Consider the following 24,234-nt stretch of genomic DNA (forward strand, 5'->3'; position numbering starts at 1 on the left):
TGATGATTTTGCGGAATGGATATAAATAGAAATAATTAGCAGAAAAGAGTGGGAACCATACGAAGTGGTGGGGGAAGATATGTACTCTTAAACATAATTCATGGATTGGTAAGATTTGTAGCTAGATTCGATGGGAAGGTGAATAGGCCAGACGATAGACATAGTACAAGTTGCAGACTGATGGGAGGGAGACTACCAAGTAAGTAGAGAAAAAGACGAACGGATTATTGTACGGTATATAGAGGTAGAATATACACAGGGTCTGCCCCAAAAATAGGCAGAATGATTTTTTGCCACCAATGCAAATGGATTGAGTGGGGTGTTCTGTGATGGCAAAGGTAATGAATGGGTGATCTTGGAAAAACAACGCGATACAGTGTGGGCATTTGCAATGTACGGACGGATAATAGACTGGACCCCCGTTCGACGGCCATGTCACGGATTCACGATGCCACTTTCCTTCGAGCAATAAAATGCGATAAAATTGAATATTAAGCTCGAAATTTGGGGTTCGGAGACCATTATCATGGTTTAGGACGCTTGAGAAGATGGATAAATGTCCCAAGTGATGGTTTTCTGCTTGCATAGGAAGTTCTGGGAGGATAAAGAGCAGGTTGACAATGAGGAATGATCTGGACATTCATCAACAACACATTGTTAAAAAAATGTGCTAAAAGTGAGACAGATGCTCGATTCTGATTGACCTCCAAGCATCAGGATGTTAGCAGAAGAGTGAAAATTTCAGGAAACCACAGTGCTTAGAATTTTTTCAAAAGATTTGACCATGAGAAAGTGTGCCACGATGATCCCCAAGGTGCTGTCAGAAGACTGCTTGTGTGACAATATTGCCTGGGACCACTTGGACGACGGTGAAAGTGACCCGAATTTTTTTACAATCGGTGGTTACTGGTGACGAGACATGGACCTTTGAGTACGACCAGAGTACAACCCCTTTGAGTACCATTTCGGACCATTGGATTATGTCAAAGAGGCCATTACGAGGTGCCTGAGCGACAGTCCTGTTGATGTCTCACAGAAAGCATACCACAACTGGCGGATACACTGGCATTGGTGTGTCAATACATTAGGGTACTCATATGAAGAATGTCAGCAATTTGTAGTTTGATCTGCAATATATTGTTCCCCAGACTTATTCTACTCATTTTTGGGACAGGCCTTGTACATAAATAAATGAATAAATACATGAATAAATGAATAAATGTAGATAATGAGCAGCGCTTTCTTATTGATGGAAATATAACTGAAATTAAGTACTCTCTATGCATGACTTTTTTTCCGGGTTTAGAGCCCAAGCGAATTCTGCGGTTTAATTGCGGGCAGGGAAGTATCCTTTCGACATCAGCATTAAATCCTTAAGACTGTGGGTTACCAGCGGCCGTATATGTAATCTATATGCCTGTGTTGGAACCTGTACACGTTTTTCAAATAATCTCCTAAAACTTCTTGCTCGCTTACCATAACTACCAAGAAGTCAGGTAGTTTTCCTTTGTTCTTTGATTAAACCAGGAATTAAATCTTTCAGCAGGGCTTCATGTGCTCGAGGCAAATCCAGCATGGTAGCATCTCTCCCTAACTTTTTCACTCAATTACTTTGATACTATTCCTTTGATGAAGCAAAGTTTCTTTAACGAATCTTTGAGGACGTTGGAACGTGATCGCTCAATGCAAGAACGAGACACAAATATATAAACACACAGATGTAGATTTTTTAAAACATGGAAATACAAAGAAAGGGCATTCACATTCAGTTTCGATGGAACGATTCTAATGACGACGGTCGTGTTGTCGAAACGTTAAAACTACATACGTGAGTACCCTTCTTTGTGTTTCTATGTTTAAAAAAATCTACATCTCTGTTTATACATATATATATATATATATATATATACATACACATATATATATATATATATATATATATATACATATATATATATGTATATATATATATAACCATAAATAAACCAATCTCTTCATGGGCCACTTTGAAGAGACTTTCCTTCACAGCAACCGCTATAACCTCTTTTCTGGATCTGCTACATAGACGACATTTTTATTCTCTTTATACACGGCTAGAAGTTCCTCAATAATTTACTCTCAGCCTTCAATTCTTCTTTCACAGTTAAATTCACTTCTTCTATTACAAACCCCATCATCACCTCTCTTGACACAGACATCTCATTTCACAAAAACAAATTCACCACTTCAGTATACTATATATCAAAGCCACTAACCGACAACAATACTTACACTTCAACAGCTGTCACTCTTCTCACACCAAACGTTCAATTCCTTACTCTCTCTCTATCCGCGAACGCCGGATTTGTGACACCACAGCCACCCTCGACAAATACCTCCACAATCCTTAACACCATGAACTTCATAAACGCGGTTACCGAGAAAATTCCCTACAAAATATATCTACCGCTCCACCCGACCTTGCACACCACGGGAAAACAACCCCATATCTGACGTAGGACTCCGATCTTTGCATCACCTTTTTCCCCGCATCCCACAATCTGAAAACCTTGCTTAAAGAACTGTGTCCTATTTTACACGACAATGACGCCGCTCCATCCTTACCTACTGCCTCAATGCCCCTCTCTCGCACACAGACGACCCGCCAATCTGAAAAACCTTCTGAGATCCACCAACCCTTTGGCGCACCCCTGACAAATTCCCTCATATTTTCCCTACTTGCAACCACCCCCGATGTAAAACACGCCTTCTTATCAGATCTGCTCCCCTCTCCCCACATTCTCTCACCTCGTTCCAACGCCAATTGCCACTCAAAAAATGTTTTCTATCTTTTTTCGTTCAAACAATGTACTTCATTTTACATAGGCAAATGCACAACGCCATTCGAATGAATAATCATCGCTACTCCTGTAATTTTGTCTCAGTCTCTTCTCTTCCCATCCCTTCAACCAGTGTTTCTCCATAACCATCCTGGACTCTCTAGCCACTAATATAGAGGCGAGAACTCGCGATTACGCATGTATACTAGCTTTCCAATCTTTTAAAATTCCCACCCTTTACCGCCATCTTTAATTCCCTACCCGGCATCCCCCCCAGGCAAGCGCAAAAAATTTTCCATGACTAAGACTTCAACCACGTACCTTTCAACTTGCCGGGTTGATGCTCTAATCACTTGAGTTACCGAGAAAACGTAAATTACACTGAAATATTCCGAGAATTCATGCCAAAAAGTGCCTCGATGCTTTTCCCTGGAGATGGCGTTTGGGAGCCGTTTCTCCCAGCAAAGGAGAAATGGACAAGGACACAAGAGGAAAGGATAGCAAGACAAGCAATCTCACAACTTATATTTTTTGTATTCTTTTTTATTCCATTTCTATCTATTGCTTTTCCTTGTATATAAATCCATGTGAATGAGTACGTGGGTACCATTTGGCGGGTTTTCGTGTTTGAATGTAAATATTATTATTATTAGGTAATCTACCAGTTAAGGTAGGTTTTTGGATGGACACAACTACCAAATAAATATTTTGTGACTCCTAACAAAACAGAACCCAACAACTTAGTCTATATCAGGTCCCTCTTCATCTCTGAATACTTCCTTCCTCCCTTTATCCCGTCCAACATCCCTATCCTGTTTCTTCCCTATCCTCATTTGCCTAACACTCTCCCCTCTATTACAGTCTTCAAAATCCCACTACCTCTCAATACGCCCTTCATACATTTTTCCTGCCTCCATAGGAATTCTCCCAGCAAACCCCTGTCCTCGCCCACCATACCAAGTACTTTGCATGTGGTATTTTTCTTTTTTACGGTTGGTGACCTAACACCCCCCGCCACACGCCCTTGCGGCGGCTTGCGGGGTATTATGTAGATGTAGAGTACTTCCTCATGAATGCATATATATATGTATATATATATATATATATATATATATATATATATATATATATATATATATATATATATATATATATATATATTCTCTTAGTAAGAGCTATTTTAATCGAAATATTTAGTCATAATTTCTTAATTTAGTCTAGGACTTGTATTACTTGAAATAGTCCCAAAAACTCAGAGAAAATATTGATATGTTTAAAGTAACACGATACAGTTTATAAGAAATTTTCCATGGAATAAGGTTTTTCTCATTAAATACTCCAGACCGCCATTCCGATTGCTGATGCTGTCCTATTAACCAAGCTATGTGCACAAAGTATCTATTTCGTCCACCAGAGGTACCTCTTCGAACAAACCAAACACTACAACCCGGAGGAGAAGTGCCGTTAAAAAACAGTTCAAAGAGCGATACGGGCGTAGAAGTGCCTAAGATGCTTGGTCATATTGCTTTTCCCTCCAAGTCTCCACATCAAAGCACTTTGGAAGAAAACACGGGGACGTTGCCGAAGATAGCTGGCAGGGGGGCCGATGGCGTTGGCAGAGAGGAGGGGAGGTTGGATGAAGGGGCGAATTCATCTCTTACTTTTATTTTGGGACGCAGTCCTTCCGGGGGAGATTGGCTTACGGGCACGGAGGTGCGATCGAGAGAAATGGGGCCCGACGGGGAAAGAGGTAATTTTCTCCCGTCCACGGAGTTTAAGGTAAGAAGAGGAGAGGGGGTGAAAGGGAGAGATTACGCGTCTAGGGACTATGGGTGCAAGACACCGTGGAGAAGCATCTCAAGGTGAGAGCACCAAAATGCAAGCATGCTACAAAAAGAGACGGGAAATGGTGCACGCGCATCGAAGCATCCAATACTCCATTTTTTTCATCGAATTCCATGTCCAGGGTACTCATATGCGAAAAGATTTCAGTTCCGATGAAGAAAAGTGAACTTTGTGAAAATAGGTGAAAGAAAATTTCTCTTTTCAAGTTGGTTAGTGTTTATAATTTTTCTTATTTGCATTCAAAATTTCCCATAAAAAAAAAATTATTTATATTACTTTGTGAAACGAATAAAGAGCAAATTTTACATTGAAAGTTAATACCTTCTGAGGGCTATAATTAGCAACATCCAGATTTTCACTGACTAGGATATCAATTAATGTCGACATTTAGCATCTCATCTTAAAGCCGTTTTTTTCATTTGATGTAAAATCGCTTATTGGAAATTTAGATAGGATTTAGTAAGGATTGGTAGTCTGGATGGGAATAAACGTAGCAGCCGGAGGGTTTCAGGCATAGACAGAAAATTGCTTTGGGGCATGAACGTTCTACATGGGTCTATGTTAATCCTCATAACTGGTGCCATCTAGTTGTCGTTCTAGAATATATGATTGACAAAGTACGTGTAATATTTATGTACAATGCATATATACAAGGCGCATTTATAATATATGTATTACTGTACTTTAATATTGAATACTGATACCAATCGCGCATGGGAAATGAAAAAAAATTATAACTATTTTTGGTTTATAAGAAACTTTGGATAAAATTTAATATTAGAGTTTGGCCATATCTCATTAGGTTGTACGTTGACAACTAGACGCAAATCATCTACTAAACGAACTACTTGATGGATTAGAAACCTATTCCGGCATTTAAGATTGCAGGGATTCGTTAATGATTTTGAGAAAACATAAATGGACATAGAAATAAAAATATCTTGCGCTATGAAAATAATTAAAACTGCTAAAAGTAGACTGAGAAACCAGGAAAAAACTAATGGGAATAATTTCCTTTGTTTTCTCAAATAGACAGTTCAGTTAACAAACCTTTCAAATCTCTCAGCTTTCTATCTCTAACTCATCTCTTTAGACTGCAATGTTTCGTCTTTCCTTCATTTTCATGATTTTCTGTTATATTTCCAAACGATATTTCATTAATTAGGAAGTAAACATAAATGTACGTAATAGAGAAGTAATCATCCGAAACACACATTACATTTAAGTTTCTGTTTTCATGCCGGTGACCACGTTTCTTGCATCATCAGTGACCTCAGGACACGTAATTTGTGGAATAAGGTTAATAATGCTAAATGAACATAGCGACAATTCAATGAAAAATTACTCTCAAGAGTAAACAAATAATGACATATCGTATTATAATATTAAAAACCCAAAACAATACGAAACGACAAGTTTCACAATTGGGGGAAATAGGAGCAGCGTAGAGTGGATCTAAGGTATCTCAATGCTAAGTAAAATATTCTGCTCAGTTAAGCAATTGGAAAAATCAGCAGCAAACTATTGACACATCTTGATGGCAATTATCAAATAGGCATCATTAAGACAGTAGAAATCTCAAGGAAAAGGAAACTGACGCCATAGTGTTAGAATGGAAGAACATACGAGGAAGTGTCATTTTCAAGTAATTATTTCTAATAAATAGCCGGATATCCGAATTAAATTTATTATGCATATATATCGATTCACGTTAATATTATGCTGAAAAGTACAGCGATTAATGTTGCCTGATTTTCCAAAGAAACTGCGGGAGATGCCGCAACAGTAACTTTTAACGGAGTCATCCGCTAATGTGCATTTCAATGCAACAATTTCAGAGCGTAAAAATCATTCGCCTTGACTGGGACTCGAACCCAGATCCCTCAATATCCGGTCGAGTGCTTTAGCCACTTAAGCTACCGAGGCGTCCTCTTAAACTCTGAAATTTTGGGGCTTAAAGCCCCAAAATTTCAGAGTTTAAGAGGACGCCTCGGTAGCTTAAGTGGCTAAAGCACTCGACCGGATATTGAGGGATCTGGGTTCGAGTCCCAGTCAAGGCGAATGATTTTTACGCTCTGAAATTGTTGCATTGCCTGATTTTGTTTCAGGAAGCCTCAAGACTGAAGTAATTCGCAGTATGGAGAAGATAGAAGCTCGCAGTTTGGTTAAATTCCTTCATTTAAAAAGTTGTAGTTCCAGGCAAATCCTTGATGAAATGGCGGCCGTTTATAAAAATGATAGCCCGTTATATGAAATAGGTTTTTTGGGGGTAAAAAAAATTTTCAAACTGGCCACTTGCCCCTCGCAGACCATCTTAGGAGTGGAATACCATCACTAACGGAAAATGCTGCGACAGTGAATCAAGTGGAGGCTTAGCCCGAAGGCCAACAATCCAGATGATCATGGATGAGGTTTTTCTTAGTCAAGAAAGTGTGTGGAAAATTATTCAAGAAAAACTGTATATGTCAAATGTGTCAGTAGGCTGGGCTCTACGATTACTTGTTTTTTCAGAAGCAAACACGGCGCGATCTCCAATCGCGACCGGCAATCAAAGTGACGAGGCTTTGAAATTTTGCCATGTCCACTCTATTCTCCCGATCTCGCACCAAGCGACGACTTTTCTTTTTCCTAGAAGTCAAAAATCATTGCGGAGTCGGAGATTTGACAACACAAGTGAGATCATTCAGGAAGAGGAACAGTTTTTTTCGACGCAATTGACTGAGTCCAATGATGACCTTCGAAAGGTCAAGAAATGTCAGGAGAAATGCATAACTTTGAATGATGACTACGTAGAGAAGTCTTAAGAACAGTAAATAAATATTAAGTTTCAATCTCGATTATTATTTAGCAATACTTAAATGTTTACGAAGCCCCTCTGAGCATTGATGTTTTTCATGCATCACAAAATCGTAAGGGAGGAATATGGGCGGACAGGGGGCTACAGAGTGTAGCACAGTGAAATAATGATACCGGAAGTGATGGAGAAAACGTCTTGCAAAGAGTGCCCATTGAAGAGGCAAGGGAATTGAGGGTCACTCCCATTTCTCTCCTTTCGAAGGCCGGGGAACACTACCATCCTCTTCGCTGTCGTTGTAACGTGAAATTGCGTATCGTTATCGGCGTTCAGAAATAAACTAACCTCCGTAGGGTTCATCTCCCAAGAGAAGCGTCCGACGGAGAGGGAGGTCAGAGATAAACATTAAATTTGATTTAATAAAAAAATAAAGTTTGGGGAAGACGTATACTCAGCATCTCAAATCCAATACAGCGATTGGCGAAGAAAACTCATCTACGAGATAGCTACTGTAATAATGCCGATACAATGCAAATATAAATTCATCACAAAATGACTTGATTCAATCTTACGATCAGATTGGCAATACGTTTTTCAGAAGTCAATGACTCTTAGAGATATTTCGAATAATAGCCTGCTCTGCAATGAAAAACTCTTTTGTGGTGTTAAAACACTTAGTGTAGTCTCAAGTAATTATATCTTAAATTAACAATGTCATATCATACATACATTTTCTAACTCTGCATGTGGAATAAGAACTTTGTGTTTCTTGAATTTCAGAGATTTTTGGGGAAACGATGTATTATATAAAAAGAGAAGAGAGGTTATTTATTCTTGAAAACCTTTTAGCTTAGGGAGAATAATAACGAATCAGATAATGTAATTTCCTACGTCCTCTTCGTCGTTGAGAAAGAAAACTCTTTAGCAAATTTCCTTATTGAATTTCTGTGGTTGTTTAATCGTGTACTAGTTGTATACCATGGTTTTTTATACCTACACGCATGAATAATTTTATTATATTGAGTTAAGTATTTTTTAATGCTAACTACCCTGGTAGTATTGGGGTAAAATAAATACTTGGAATTTTATAATTGACTGACATCATTAATAAAGTCATTGTATCACACAAGTGTAGTTGAGTCTCAAATTAACTGCACACGGAGCCCCCTGTATCTGCATTAAGTTAAATAAATAACTTAGATTTCGCTGAAAGCATCTCATTTCATCTTAGCACTATGAAATCATAAAAATCATAAACAAACGACCTTAAAGTCAATAATGTGAATGAATAGCTTACGTAACTTTGAATACATTTGAAAAACCTTTGTTTATGCTTAAATTTTCACTAGAAATGTATTTAAACGTTGAAATAATTGGATAAAAACGGCTGGAAATTGCCGGAAAACACGGAAATTCCTTTTGAATGTTGAGACTCATATTCAAACAGAGAAAATTAACAAAAAAGGGATCGAGGACTGAGGGGAGATGTATCACGTGCTTTGATCAAACGTCAGATTCCAACGGGTCCGCAAATACAAAAAAAATTTAAAAACGCCATATGCAAACGTACGACATAATCAAAGATAGCGAGATAAGGGAGGGGAGAGGGAGAAGATCTTCCACGGTCCGAGGGAGGGAGGGAGGGTGAATTCGGGGGAGGGGGGGTTGGAAGGAATTTCTGAAACCTCGACACAGGCACCCAATGGCCAACGGTAATCCCTTAGCCGATCCCGAGTAGGCTTTGCCTCCCGGCGGCGGCGGCGAGGGGAGCAGACTTCATCGCTAAATCCATAAACTCGTAAACCCCTTAAGACGTGAGTGCTCGAAACAGAGAAGGTCCAGGGGACATTCGATAAGATGAGGAGGGTGAGATTGGCCGGTTATGGCCATCCCACGGTCTAGAATGGCGTAATGATATGGGGCTATTACTTGTGCGTGGGGAGTGAGCTATGCATCTCCGGGAGTAAAGGCGATATTGTTGTGGCTAAACCCTATGGACATCTCTCGGGAGGAGGATTTAGGGTGGGTTTACCTTTGGTGCTTAAGCAAACTATGCAAGGAGGGGAAAATATTCCATTTGAGTCATTGAAATGGGATGGCGATATTAAAGTTGAATATTCCATCTCAAATCCTAAGAATTAGGGACAGAACGAGGGGTACTCTTATTATTTGTGATCTCGACAACGCATGAACATAGTTTCATATTCTAATAAAGACACCCCGAATCCGACCTGTGCTAAATCATTGGTCAAACCAATGGAATGTCATTACACACTTTAATTACATGAAAGCGGACCTGATGAATTGTATTTCTCGTATTGTAAAAACAATCTTCTTTTTATTATTGACTTGGGACCATAGATTTCTCCGGATTCTCTGAATATGAATTAGTAACGCTTTCGCATAGAGTTAAAGAGTTGGGATGCACCATGAATCAATTTTATTTTTATTACGTGACTGATTTAATGAACGGATTGTATAAAAAATAAAATACGCAGCAACAGCAGGGACCGATAATTAGTTTTATTTTTACAAGGATTAATGACATGACAATAACTTTGATGGCAATTATGAAGCAATCCGAGCATTATTAAAGACAAAAATAAACAATTTGAAATTTTATTTCGAGCGAATAATTCATCGCTTAGTCTTCCGTCAGGAAATGTATATTCGCAATGAAATCGCCTCATAATGCTTCGTTACTGAGCACCAAAATGAATATTCTCCATAAAATTTCCCGCAAGCTAGCAAATAATTTGCATATATGTGAATCATCAAGTTGCCCTGGTCCAGCCGAGAAGGAAGAAATCAGCTGGGTAACAACTGTCTGGTATGAAGGGACAAATGGAGTAGTGGAAGTGGATCGTGACCAAAGAATAGAACCAGAATAGAGGAATATTCGGGAGCTCTTCCCATAAGCGTTTATGTTATCATGGGATGACACCGTTTTCGATATCAGTGGCAAGGTGGCGATGAAGACAAGGGGAAGAGGATAAAAAGAGTAGGAAACGGGGGTCTTTTAAGGGTCGCCATGGGCAGCCGGGGATAAAGGGGCAGGATTATGGACCAGACCCCCGCTCCCTCCCTCTTTCTCTCTCCATGCCCCCACGGAATAATCCCTACCATTCCGCTTTTATTGCCCCTTGTCTCGGATTTAACGCCCCACCCTCCCTCTCCTCTCTACCGCTTCGCGCCCCACATATCGCGGCATTATACATTCCTCGCATATTCTTTCCACTCCTCGTCTACTCCTCCTACTCTCCGTCTTCCTCCTCCCCTCTGTCTCCTCCTTGTGTATCTCTTCCTCCTCACATCCATTCTTAGACACTTCTTCCATATCCAGCGAATGATCCCACGCATTTCCTTTTGTGCGTAATTAACGTCATCTCCCATTCATATCCCGACCGCAGCCATGAATTTTCACCCGCTCCATCCAGAGACATTTTTTTCCGACGCCGTGCGTTATATTTTTCTACCTCGACTCCTCGCGTCTGCTCCGCGACACTGGAACGCCGCCAACGCGCTCCCTGGATGACGGTAAAAGTTTTGCTTGGTGCCTTTCCTCGCGGCGAAAGGTCGTGGATTATCAACGGCGACTGCACACCCGCCAAGAAATTCTCACCGACGTAACTTAATTCGCGGCGAGGGCTTTTGCTGACGCTCGTTTCAAATTTCACCTGCTCCGCCGTGAGAGCGGTGAGGAGAAACTCGTGACTAAATCACGGCGTTTTTTCCTTTGTCACTTGCTTAGGGTATTTCACTCGACCTATCAAATCATATCAAAGAGTGCTTTAAGAGTAATACTACTATTTTTCATCACCTTACCCCAAGCAGTAAACTCACGCTTTGCAACGGGTAGACGATTAGTAGCGGTCATATCAGAAGAGAAATTCACTTTCCGACGTTAAGGTTCCTGTCCAAATGAGGTAAAACTCTTGGCGCGCAAAGAGGAAAACTTAAGCTATTTTACTCTCAGTGTTCTGAATTAATACGAAGAAATGGATGGATAATGAAAGACGAGGTTATGCCCTGAATACTTATAAACGGCGATTTTACTGATATTTGGAACTATTTCTACCAATAATGAACAGATGAAACTCCTAATTTATGATCGATCATATGATTTCCTCTTGAATGTGACATAATCGGAGAGAATGGGAGAGAATGTTTTTTTTTACTGAGAACCAAAATTGTCGGCTATATTTAATTACAATTTGCAATAAATTATCTTCTCGTTTGAGTAGGTGGAATTACATTTCCAAAATCGTATGTTGGAAATACTAATGTGGAATGGAAATGAAAACCTTACGAAAAATGATTATTGGGGGAATCCTCCGGGAAAGTATATGGACAGATTAAGTGAGATCGGAAAATGTTTAAGAAAGTAGATAAAATTAACAAAAATTGAATCATTGGATGGAAACTAAAAAAAAACGTGAACCTGGATTCAAATTACGAAATTGAGAGAACCGCAACGAAATCAGAAATATATGGGTTGGGAGCAAGATGACTAATAAGCAAAATGTGTTCAAAAACAATTGTTAAAAGCATGATAAATATGAGCATTAAGGTGATAAAAGAAATTTTTAAGGAGTAGGATCAAAGTTATGGAAAAGATATTCGGATATTTTTAAAAATAATGATCATCCCGAAAGTAAATACATTTTGATTGTGTTCGCCTCATTAAATAACACGTCTGAGTCCTTCCATGGAGGAATACCCATGGCAAACATACTCACCGTCCGGTTTATCTGATAGCGACCTCGTATCGTATGCTTCAAAAGTTCTTGATAGCAATATAAACATTACATGTACGCATGTGACATCGAAATTGAATTTTCGTGAAGTGGCATTTAAGATTGAAGCCAATGATTTTTGATTTTGCTTGAAATATATTAAACATGTTCTCGACGGATTATTAATCCAAGAAATTTTTTATTGATCCCTCAAAAATATTCTGCTACCTACCAATTTGTTTCTCGCGTCATAGCTCCTCCTTCCTCGGAATTCATTCTTGGACTTCCTTCGTCTTTCTTGTCTGATTCCTGCATTTAAGGTATTCAGAAAGCTATCGTGCCTCGAGATATGCGCCAATTAATTATCCTTTATCCTTTAAATGAGAAATTCTTCTTCGAAGTATTTCCCATATTACTCTTCCTTCCATTAATATGAATGTTCTCATTCTTAAGTAAAATCACATTTTCAACTCTAATAATGTTAATTTTCCTCACGGTTCTTTGGAAACCTTGAATATTATTCGAAAATATACATACGTAAGTTCGTGGTTGCGTCTATATGTATGTGTGTGTGTATATATATATATATATATATATAATATATATATATATATATATATATATATATATATATATATATATATATATATATATAATATATATATATATATATATATATATATATATATATATATATATATATATATATATCTATGTCTAATAATAGTATCTGGTGTTTGTGTATTAATGAATGAGGTACCTTAACAAACGATGAAAAATAAGTTGCCTCGCAGGGATATTTTTTAATAATTAGTACACACGTATCTTAATTGAGATTATTTAAAACAGGTTATTAAGATGTAATTATTCTGTCTCTAAATTTATTACTCAAACTTTTTTATTTTTATCTCTCATGCTAAAGAGCAGGATAAAATGGCATTGAATCGTTTTCGTAGGCTGTTGTGACTGCATCTGACTAAAATTAGCATCATCAAGAGTAAAATATACAATTATTTATTATTTTAAACCAAATACATTGTTCGTCACAGAAATGTCCTCCGATTATAAATCATAACCTAACTTCAAGCTTGGAAGAGCTTAAACAACATGTTCCTGAAAATTATTTGATATTCTCGTATCTTTTCATCTGAACGCATGGAAGGAAAATACCTCCAAAAGGAACAATCCACAGTAATACCAATAAATTGTGCCGAACGTGCGACTCTCCCCTTCTATTGCAAGAGAAAGAAATACATACTTGTGTTTCCCCCCAATTTCTTTTTCCCCGCTGATAACCTCTTCAAAACTCGCCATAGAATCGCTCTGCTGTTCTTTCACTCCCGAGTAATCCATTTCGCGGAGACTACGAAACGATGCCCGCCATGACGGCGTACATTATCGCGGACCCTACAATGACGGCACCGCCGATGGAAATCCATGGCGCGATCGCACTCAACAAAACCATGACAACGAAAACAAGGAGGGAAGGATTGGAAGAAGGAGGATGGGGGTGGGAGATAGGGAAAGGGGCAAGAGAAAGGGGCGGGGGGGAATGAAACGTATTTCCCCTCCCCATTTCCTCCCTCCCCCCCCACCACCATCCAATCTCTTTTTCAAAGCGTTTCCTCGAAAAGGGAACGGCGAATAACATTCGAGCGCAAATTGCTTCTCAGCTGTTCTCGTTGTTTTCCCCGCTCCAACCAATTCCTTCCGCGCAAACAAAATATTCCCCTCCGCCGGTCCTCCCCACCTCCCTTTTGATCCCTCTACCCTCGCTCGCGCTACCTCTACCCTCTCGCTCCCTCTCTTTCCATCATATTCTCCTCCCCCGCACTCACTACGCACCTCTCCGTACACCTCACGCCGGAAAGCTTCCTTCACAAATTCCTTTCAGTACGTGTATGTGTGTGAGGGAAAGAGAGAGAACGAGAAAGAGATGAATAGAGAGAGGAAACGGGAGAAAGGCGTAAGCAGACAGAATTGAGAGAGTGGGCGGGAGGGAGTGCGTGGGTGTGAGCGCGGCAGAGAGAGAGCGATATATGCGATGGAATTCCTCCTCAACGACCGAAAGCGCGGAATCGGGTGGAGGCTGGTCGAAGGGGAGGTTGGGGGGGGGATGGGAATGAGCGCGGGAGCATTTTAATTGGCTCCCGGCCTTCCTTCTTTATCCTCCACTTCGCTCCTCCCAATCCCGTATCTCCGCCCCCCCCCCCCGAATCCCCCCGTACCCTCCCGGGCAATGCTCGCGAAACACAACGGGAATCTCGCTTAAGCGTCGATTACCTAGAAAACTGTTCTGCATATCCCTTGCGCACACACTCCCATTGCCCTTAAGTATCTCCCAATATCTAATGGGCGCGGTATCTATTGAGCAAAGCGTTCGACTAATGATCCGATGGACTGAGATCGATTCCCGGTCACATTGCCACCCCGGCTTCAATCGTTATGTGTGGTTTCTCGTGTGCCAGATCTTACGCGGAAGCCGCAGGCGGCAGAGGGGAATGAACTGGCCTCCTTACTCCGATGCGTCAATTCCACTCGCCGTGATGATTTGTACGAGGTGAGTTTTACTTTCACCGATCAGTTGGACTTTGGGTTGATAACTCTCATGAAAACGATCTTTTGTAACTAAAATCGGAGGTGTGCGTATTATTGATGCTGGCAACATTTGCGGAACGCCAAACTTTGATCATTAAACTAAGTGCGGGTAAATAATCGAAAGAAAGATTAGGAATAGGTGTTGTTTCGCGTTATTTAAACTCTTAGAAGAAGCAATACCTAATGAGAGCACAAGGAATTGGCATCAAATAAACTCTGGTGAACGAAGAAGAGATTACCATGTTTCGCTTTGTGGAATGCATCACATACATAGCCAAGAAGAAAGAACTTTAGGCATCTTTGAACACAATTAAGTATTGCATGAGAAATATATGAAAATTAATGAGGAGAAAACAAATACCCTAATTTGCGGAATATAAAGGCATAATGCAGACACACTATAACTTGGGATGGAAAAAGCTCAACGGATATCAGGTGCAGAATAACTCAAGCTGAGATGATGAAAAGCAATTCTTATGCTTTAAGAAAATACGACTGCAACCAAGGAAGCAGTTTGTGAAAACCTTCATTGGAGATTGAAATTGTATTGATATGGAAGTAGAAAAAGTAGACTAAAGGAGAAAGAAAACCTTCAAAACTTTAGATGAATGCTGAAGATTTAATAGTCTTGTTGAGTAAGAAATATAGAAGCATACAGAAGAATGGACGAGGAAAAGGCCAAACTGAACACCTTAAAGCAAATGAAAAACTAGATGGATTGGATACACATTGTGAGACTTTGACTTATGACTTTGTAAATGCTAAAATGGAAGGGAAAATGGATGAAAGACCCCATGAGGAAGGCTAAAGGGCAACTGCGAATTAAGGGAAATGTAGAACCGAGACGCTACTACGGTAGGGGAGAATTAGAATGAACGGGGAAGAATGGAGGGATGTTGTAGATTCTAAGGGGTCTCCAACGTCAAAATTTCACATGTTTTTTAACGTAGGAGACTCGTCAAAAACTTTCGGTACGGGTAAAAAGATATGGGAGATTTTGACGTGATACTTAAGCCTCTCACCGTGGGGTTACGACTATAAATATGGCGTTATATTGTATAACTTGGGTTACCCATCCACCGGAAATATCAAGGTGACATGTACGTCTAAAATTTGTGCTTATAGACGAGTTAATTGATGACGATGAGAGAATACTTCTACGCATCATTGCGTTACGTTAGTGGCTCAGGGATATCGAGCACTGAACACACCGTAATCACCAATCATTATTTTCCCTCGCAAAATATATGACGGGCAAATATCATTATCCCCAGAAAATCGGAATACCTGAAAATAAAATGTTATCTAGTGCTGAAAATCACTAATTAACCTCATTGGGGCTGGTGACCTAATATCCACGCCCACTCGCGCTCTTGTGGTGGCTTGGATGGTAAGATGTTAATTTCAGATGGACCCTTCGTTTTCTGTCCCTCCCCTTCCCGGAAATAACAGCGAAATTGCCAGCTAATGTCCTCTCGCATGATCCTCTCCTAATCGTCTCTCGGTCATCCCTTTACTCCTCCCAAACCCGATTCCGCCCTCCCTCTCCACTTCCCCTCCCTCCTCACTCTTATAGCCTCCGCTGAACACCATCGCCTCGATATTTGCAGTTGATCCGAAACCGTCGTGTCCCACCGCCACATGCGCCCATCCCCTGGTCTCCCGCGCCTAGTCGCGTTTTAAAGGAGAACGAACTTCCTCGGCCGGCGAAACGCGCTATCGCCGGTGTGCTTCGGATCCCAAGTGCTTAAAAGCGGGCGCTTAAAACGTCTGGATGTGTTACCGTGGAGGCGGCAGGCATCGGAATCCTCGTCAAACTTGTTCGCGTCTATCCGCTTGCGGCCCGATAAGTGGACGATAAAATTAAAGTTTAGAGGAAATGTGAATGAAACGACCCCTCGTATATAATTCGATAGACACATTGCCTATGATTTAAAATGAAGTTCGGTAAGATTAAGAGACGAGAGGCATAAATTCCTATTCCACAAGTAGATGACGTCCAAGTGCCTCGTACCTCTTTTGAGAGGTTAAACGGAAAATGAGTAATTGGTTTTACTGCTTCTAAGATACAATCATGTAGTTTTACGCGCTGCATTCCTCGAATCCGATTGTAAACCTATTTCGATCAGGGAGGATGAGCTGAAATGACGAATGATGCCGGTAATACATAATGCTGATACAGCGACTTCAATAATTGCACGAAAGATCACTGCTAAAAAGTTTAACACTTACTATAAATAATAGAAAATGTAAACCGTGGATTTTGTTATCTTTAACCTAAAATAGTACCTGCTTCAAAAAATATATCCAACTTTTTACGCATTAAAAATTAACCAAATATAAAGTTGGTAATATTTTGGTAATTTTTGTAATTGATTTTTCAGTCATGAAATAAAAAGTACCCACACTGAAATTTTACCAATTTTTCAATAGAGAAAGTAGAGTGTATCCTTCTTTATATTTCAGAAGGATTATATTTTTCTTCAGAAGATAAAGGCGTGATTTTTAAAAGCTTGCACGTAAAACATTGCTAAATATCTCTCTATTGCATTCACAAAATCCTATGGTTAACACTCTAAATGTCAGACAGCGGAGAAATTCCATTTATCAAACGCGAAGAAATGCCGTGTAAATTAGTTTCTTCACGGGAGTACGCAAACAGAATGCTGCGTGAATAAATTGGCGAAACATGAGACTGCTTGGTGAAAGCGAATCCATCCGTGCGAATACTTACGCTTTCACACTTCAAACCGCCAATCACGCGTCGGAATTCTGAGCACAATGCAGCCAAAAGGGTCACATCGGTCTTGTTTTAATGAGCTTGAACCGACCCGGGGGTTTGTTTGTCAAACGTTCTATATTTCCGTACTTGTCCCTCGCTTACCCGTGAACGTTAATTGAGGGACATTCGCAATGCGATTTAGTTCTACATTATTAGCATGCACCAGGTAATGAGCTAGAGGCGAGGAACTGCAAACAACGGCCACGATGCTATTACAGCTTTATTTTGTCGCATGAAATACGTTTACTGTTGACTATCTTGACGAAACTTTTTAAATATTCTTCATATATAAGTTTTGCATGCACAATTACCATGTTTTATTGGTAAATTAAGACTCACATTATTAAAAGAATATTTATTGCACGATTCTCGGTGTGATTTTTAAGAACTATAAGTCATAAAATATATTTATCCTGTAAATGTACACATTTGAATTGAGGTACATACACATGCATGTATGTATATATATATATATATATATATATGTGTGTGTATGTATATATATATATATATATATATATATATATATATATATATATATATATATATATATATATACAGGTATATATACACACACACATGCATGCATTAGTGTACATGAGTGTAGATGAAATTTTTTTAACCTCATTAAAGAGAAAACTCAATAAATCAAAATATTATATCAGCCTTTAGTTTAGTTCAATTTTATTCTCTCAATTAGAATTAGGTTTTTAGTAACAATGGATACATTTCATACCGAAACTTATGGAGGCATCATAAATAAAATGAATTTTCCTTCATATCAAATTTTATTTCGCAAACAATTGGTTCACTAGCACCAAACGGTTTGTTACACTAGAAACCTATCCAATTTTTCATCTTAGTCATGGAAATTAAAATTATTTTGGTATTTAATTCATTAAGTAACATTTTATAGGCAGAAAAATTAAGGCTTTTATTACAATCCCTCGAATTTTAATGGAAAATGTATTAAAAAATGATTTAATTTATCGACGAGTTCGACAGTATTTTCCCTTGATTTTTCAATGAGATCCCACCTCCTTTTTTAAAATAAAAAATAAATAATTCCTCCGGCACTGGAATTAAACCTTTACAAATTTATTTATCCATAAGGTCAAGCCTTTATTACGATATTCGAGCCTCAAGAGGAAACTTTCATTAATTGGTTTCCCACCCTATTTGTGGCGCTTTTTGTCAGTTCATAGCAAGTGTTAGCGATTCGAGAGGCTTTCCTTTGAATTCTATTGTGATAACATATTGCTAAATTGAGGACCATACACATATATAAAGATTTTTAACTGATAACCCATTTTATTTATTCAATTTTCACTTAAGTATTTCTTGGTCCTTGTTCAATGAAACTGTTTTATAAATGTTACTGCGAACATCTTTGCTATGTCTCTCCTATTTAAGTTATCTTCAGTTCTAGGAAGGCGTGTGTGCCAATTCAATGTATGCTTTTACTCAATCCTCTGACGCCATAGAAGAGAGGATAATGGGATATCTTTTTTCAGAAGAACACTACGCTTTTGTCGAGTTAAGCCGGAGACCCAATTCTAGAAACCAATAATGTTGTAAAGAGCATCTTACAGAGAATTGTAGACCATTAATGACTTTTGTTTTGTCAATAGTCGTCTCTTTCAGCAATTGCGTAAATTGGTGTTATGCATATAAGTTTGACATTCATGCGAATAGATATCGGGGGAGAAATCAACTTGTGCTGTCTTCTAAATTTTCGGCACCCTTATGATAAAGAAACTTTTCTAATAATAGAAAATAATATTAGGTTTATAATGTATGAAACCCGCTCGGTCTACACCATTCCGATTATTTCTTCCGGTAATATGGAATTTTGTTTTCATTTGGGTGGATTTGGCGTGGTATTCATTAATTAATTTAAAATTCACAATTATAAAATTTTAGCATGGCTTACTGACCTATAGGACAATTAACCATTCGTAATACATCCTCAGGTGGGATTTTAAAGTGAAGTTTTATGAATGTACAAATTTGAATTTATTATGGAATACAGGCTTTGTATTTCATAATCTCTCTTCAAGCGTTCCAGCTGGTTGAAATGTCCCTTTGGATGACTCACGTTAAATATAGAGATGCCTTTCTCTCGCAGTCTACATATCAGCAAGAAAAAACTCAAAGCACACTGATATTTTAGTTCCTCATATCGAGGTGCATGACACCCCATTAGACGGTAAAATATTTACTGAATCTTGTTCAGCACTTAAGAATGTGAGCAATATTAATGGTTATATCATTCTTATTCTTATGTCGATAGATATTCTTATAAGGAGAACTGTTATCTTCTGGACGACGTAGCTAAGGTAGGCATTATCTAAAAAAAGAGCCCTTGAGACTTGAGTCAGACTTAAGGATCAATTTTGAATCGTTCTTGAGACGCTGTGGACGACGACTAATTTAATGACGAGAAAAACACTGAAAACATATATGCCATTTTGCCATTGGCTCTTGCTTATTTATTGTTAAAAATCAATGAAAGCGTAATTTAACCGAATGCGTCTGGCATCGTTACATAAAATCTAAACAAACTTATTCCGTTAAACTCAAAATTTACTACAAAAAACGAAACATTTCATTTTCATGGTTAAACACCAAGGACGAGACGGTAAGGGTGACTCTTTTGCTTGAATTTGTCCGAGAAACAAGAGAGGTCGTTGCCTTAACTGCCTTCCGCTCTCAGGCCACGAAAAATTCATCAAATGCACCTATTGGGAAACACTTTCGTGTAGTCCGTCTACGTGTGGTGAGAAACCAATGAGAAGCCGAAAACTGGAAAGAAGAAACAATGTTCGAGGGGTCAGAATGCCGCGACATGCATAGCCAATTGTCTGCCCACAACTGTCCCAACCCCACGGTACACCTTCGGACCTCCCGAAACTTACTCTCCGGACCCTTTTAGTCCCATTCGCCCCTCCTCTCCTCTCGTCCCATTCGAGGGCCGAAAACCCTTCCCTCTCCACCTTGCTTTATGCTAATCTCCCCAGGACCCACTCCCTACCCTCCACCTTCCCCCCTTCGGTCCTCCTACGCACACGTGACTGCATTCCTCGTCCGAAAGGAAAGCCGCTTTTCGGACTCCGAGAGCCATTCCTATAGCCCGCGCCAGCACCTAACCCCTTACTCCCCCTTCCACCCACTCCTCCCCACCTGGCTCCACATCCCGCTCCACTCCTACCCCCTCTCCAAATCCTACCAACTTCCCTTTGTTGTCATGCAAACCCTTTCCCTACATCCCGAAGAGCCAAGGGAAGGGTTCTGTTATTACCCCTGAGTGAGGGGGGACTGGAGAACAAGGGGAGAGAGTAGGCCGCGAAGGAGGCCGGGGGACTTGAACAACAATCGTCGGGATCCTAGGGTTTTGCAAGCGTTAAAAGGGACGATTTAAATCCTTGAAAAGGGGCATGTGTTAGAAAAGGGAAAGGAGTGGACATGTCCATGTGTGTGGCTGTTTGTTTGCTTGTGTGTGACTTTATGTGTGCGTGTGTTCCAAGTTCCGGGCAGGGAAATTTTATTTCCCATTGGAATTATGGTGCTGGGAGTCAAGGGGATGTTTACACTCGAGGTATGGGAGACTTCTCTTTGCGCTCCCGCTTCTGAGCCATTGCACTCCGAGCACTTCAATCGCGCATTTCGCGGCGGACGATCGCCGTCGTGTGTTTTGGAGCGAGGGGAAAGTTTCAGACACTGTGAAACAATTTATTCCGATACGCTGTTTACTGTAGACGGATCAAAGTAATTTGAAAATAATGAGGAATAGAAAAAACGGTCATTCTTGATTCCTTTTCAACAAATAAAAGTTTTTCTGCATTCATAATAAAAAAATCCCCTTTTAAGATCACGTCCGTATCATTATGCTCTCAAGAAGAGACCTTTCGGGAGAGTAATTCAATATTTTTAAGGTATAAAGTCGCAATAATCTCATCTTTTCGCATATTATTCAGCGTACCTAATTAATAGAAGGCTATAAACGTCAATATTTCTCATTAATAATGCAATTTTTAGTAATTTCGGCTGATTTACGGTACTGGATTGGAAGTGCAAAAGTTCACGTTTTGGAGCCGTATTTCTTTTGATTTCCTTCGATCAAGGTTTTTAGTAACCTCCATCATTATTCTATAGGAAGCGGTAAAGGTTTATTGATTGATGGAAATACTTATCTTAAAAAAACTGAAAAAAATTACGTTGAATGACCTTCATCGTGATGATAAACTTCAGAAATACCTATCACCTTCGAGCTTCACGAAATTACAACAAATCTGCTTCATATTTGAGATTTTCGATTTTTTACGGTACAAGGGTGACAATTGGAAACGGTTAAGGATCTGTTCAATAAACTATTCACCCTTTTGTCCCATTTCGCTGAAGATATTAGCCCTCTTCAAACGTCAAACAAAAATCCCATCTCATAGTTATTATTCATAGTAATGAGGAATGAAGATAAACGAAAATGGGGGATGAAATAGATGGCATTTCACCCCGCCTACATATTCTTCGTCTAATTCCAATTAATACTTAGTCTTTATTTAAGTAAAACTTTAATCTTTATTTTAATTTTTAGAACACATCTCATAAACTCAAGATTTATGAATGAAATATTTAAAAGCAATGGTGGTTGAGTTCGTTATTGGATTTAAGCAGACATGCCACCATAATTAACGTTATTCCCGGATGCCTTTTCACAGTTGTACAATTTATTAAAGGCGTCCATTCCCATTAAAACCCCATTATCCCTAAGATGACCTAACCTGATAACGGTGCTTATTTTATGGCCCTATTTAAACGCGCAAGTCATGGACATAAACATTTACAGAGAATCTGCGGGCTTAAACAGAGACAATATTGTAAATAAAGTTCATGCTCATGAAAAAATATCGTTGGATGAACAGAATTGCGTTTTTTTATTCTCAAACATCGATCTTTTTTCTAATTCATGTTTAACGAACTGAAATACTTATTTTTATTCCGCGTGGCAGGCAATTTAAAGAATGAAACTGGGAAAATGGAAATATTTGCTCGCAGAGCACGACCTCATTCTTTTAAATCTCAGACTATGGCATCTCTCATTTAAGGCATCTTCCTTTCTTTATCATTCATTTAGATGGAAAACAAAATAAGTTCACATTAATTGGAACCTTCCTGTAAGGAGCAGAAACTGTTCTTAAGTAACTGGTGATTTAACTGTAACATATAAGTGCCATTACCCATAAGCTCTGATCTGCGCCAAAAAATCCTATTAAAGAGAGCGAAAGTAGATTTCGCTCTCTTAAATGGAATTAGAAAGTAGAGTAGAATGTACGTAGTTAGAAAGATAAATTTCTTCTAAAATAACTGATATCTTTCTATAATGTCACATACGTCTCGTTATTATTTCACAGCTCATTAAACCTCTTAAAATACCGCTGGTTAGCTGGTTAATACTTTTTCCAATGATAAAGTTCATGCATTGATCATACAAGCCTTTTAAATGATTCAAAATACCATGAATAATCGTGACAAGTATTTACCGGTATTCATATTTACTTTAATTGTACAGAAGGTTAAAGATACTTAGTTTTATTTACGAGAATTAAGCTGAAATACTTAGTGAGACTGCTTAGCCATTAGTTAGTCGCAACATTTGTATTTTAAATGCAATGTCTTAGTCATTTTTCATCGGTAACAGTTGCACTGAATTTCTCCTTGGCTGTATACCCACCTCAAATTCTCCTCAGAGACGGCAGAATTATTTTACGATAATCGGGAAGCTCGTTTTTCCTATTTCCGTCTCCATTTTCTAGTTTCAAAATTCCCCTCGCATCATGAAGCATAACTCCGTCAATATAACCAGGTTTATCCTTCCCTTCCTTTCCATACCTTCTCGCTCTTCTTTCTCTCCATCCACACAGACTTCCTTCCTTTCCCGAAACCCTTTCCTTCCTTCCCTCGGCATTCTTTTCAATTCCTCGCTCAGTCAAAATCCCTCCCTTTATTCCCACTGCGAGTGGTTTTTGGAGATAAGTTTTTCCGAGGAAGGAGACGAGTCAAGGGAACAGTATTAAATTTTCGGAGGGGATGCTGCCGGGCTCCTTTCTGCCCTTCATTTTAAGTTTTTATAAAACCCTTTATGCAATCGCCTTTTTGGCTTTAAATTTCCCGCATGCCTTCCGTCCTATCCCCCGCACATTCACTCCCGTTTCTTTTAGCCTCGATGCGCTTCATGAGGGGACTATTATTTTAATGCTACCGTAGATATCGAGGACCACTTGATAACATTACCGTGTTCTTGTCTTGCAGGGTTACCCGCATTCGCCCTTTTCGACCGCGCCTTTGTGCTGGGAAAATTAAAGCATACCATTATAATAAGTTGACGGTTTTTTCGCGGCTTATTAACTGATTTTTTTCATTACGGCCTCTTGAACTCGCATGGCAATATGGAGGCGCATCAGAAGAACATGTACCGAGTGATCAAGCCAGGTGAGTGCGCCGGTATTTGCTCTTGGGGTAAATAAATATGTGCGTATCAACAGGCAGGGAAAAACTAACTTTTCATCCCTGAGAGGTGTAGATGTTGAAGCTAACCATCATTTTGAAAGCAACTGATTGGAGCAGCTTAAAGGATAAGGAAGATGTCGAACATCACTGGTA

The sequence above is a fragment of the Hetaerina americana genome, unplaced genomic scaffold, assembly GCF_022747635.1.
Source record: "Hetaerina americana unplaced genomic scaffold, ioHetAmer1.1.p SCAF_7, whole genome shotgun sequence".
Lineage (NCBI taxonomy): Eukaryota > Metazoa > Arthropoda > Insecta > Odonata > Calopterygidae > Hetaerina > Hetaerina americana.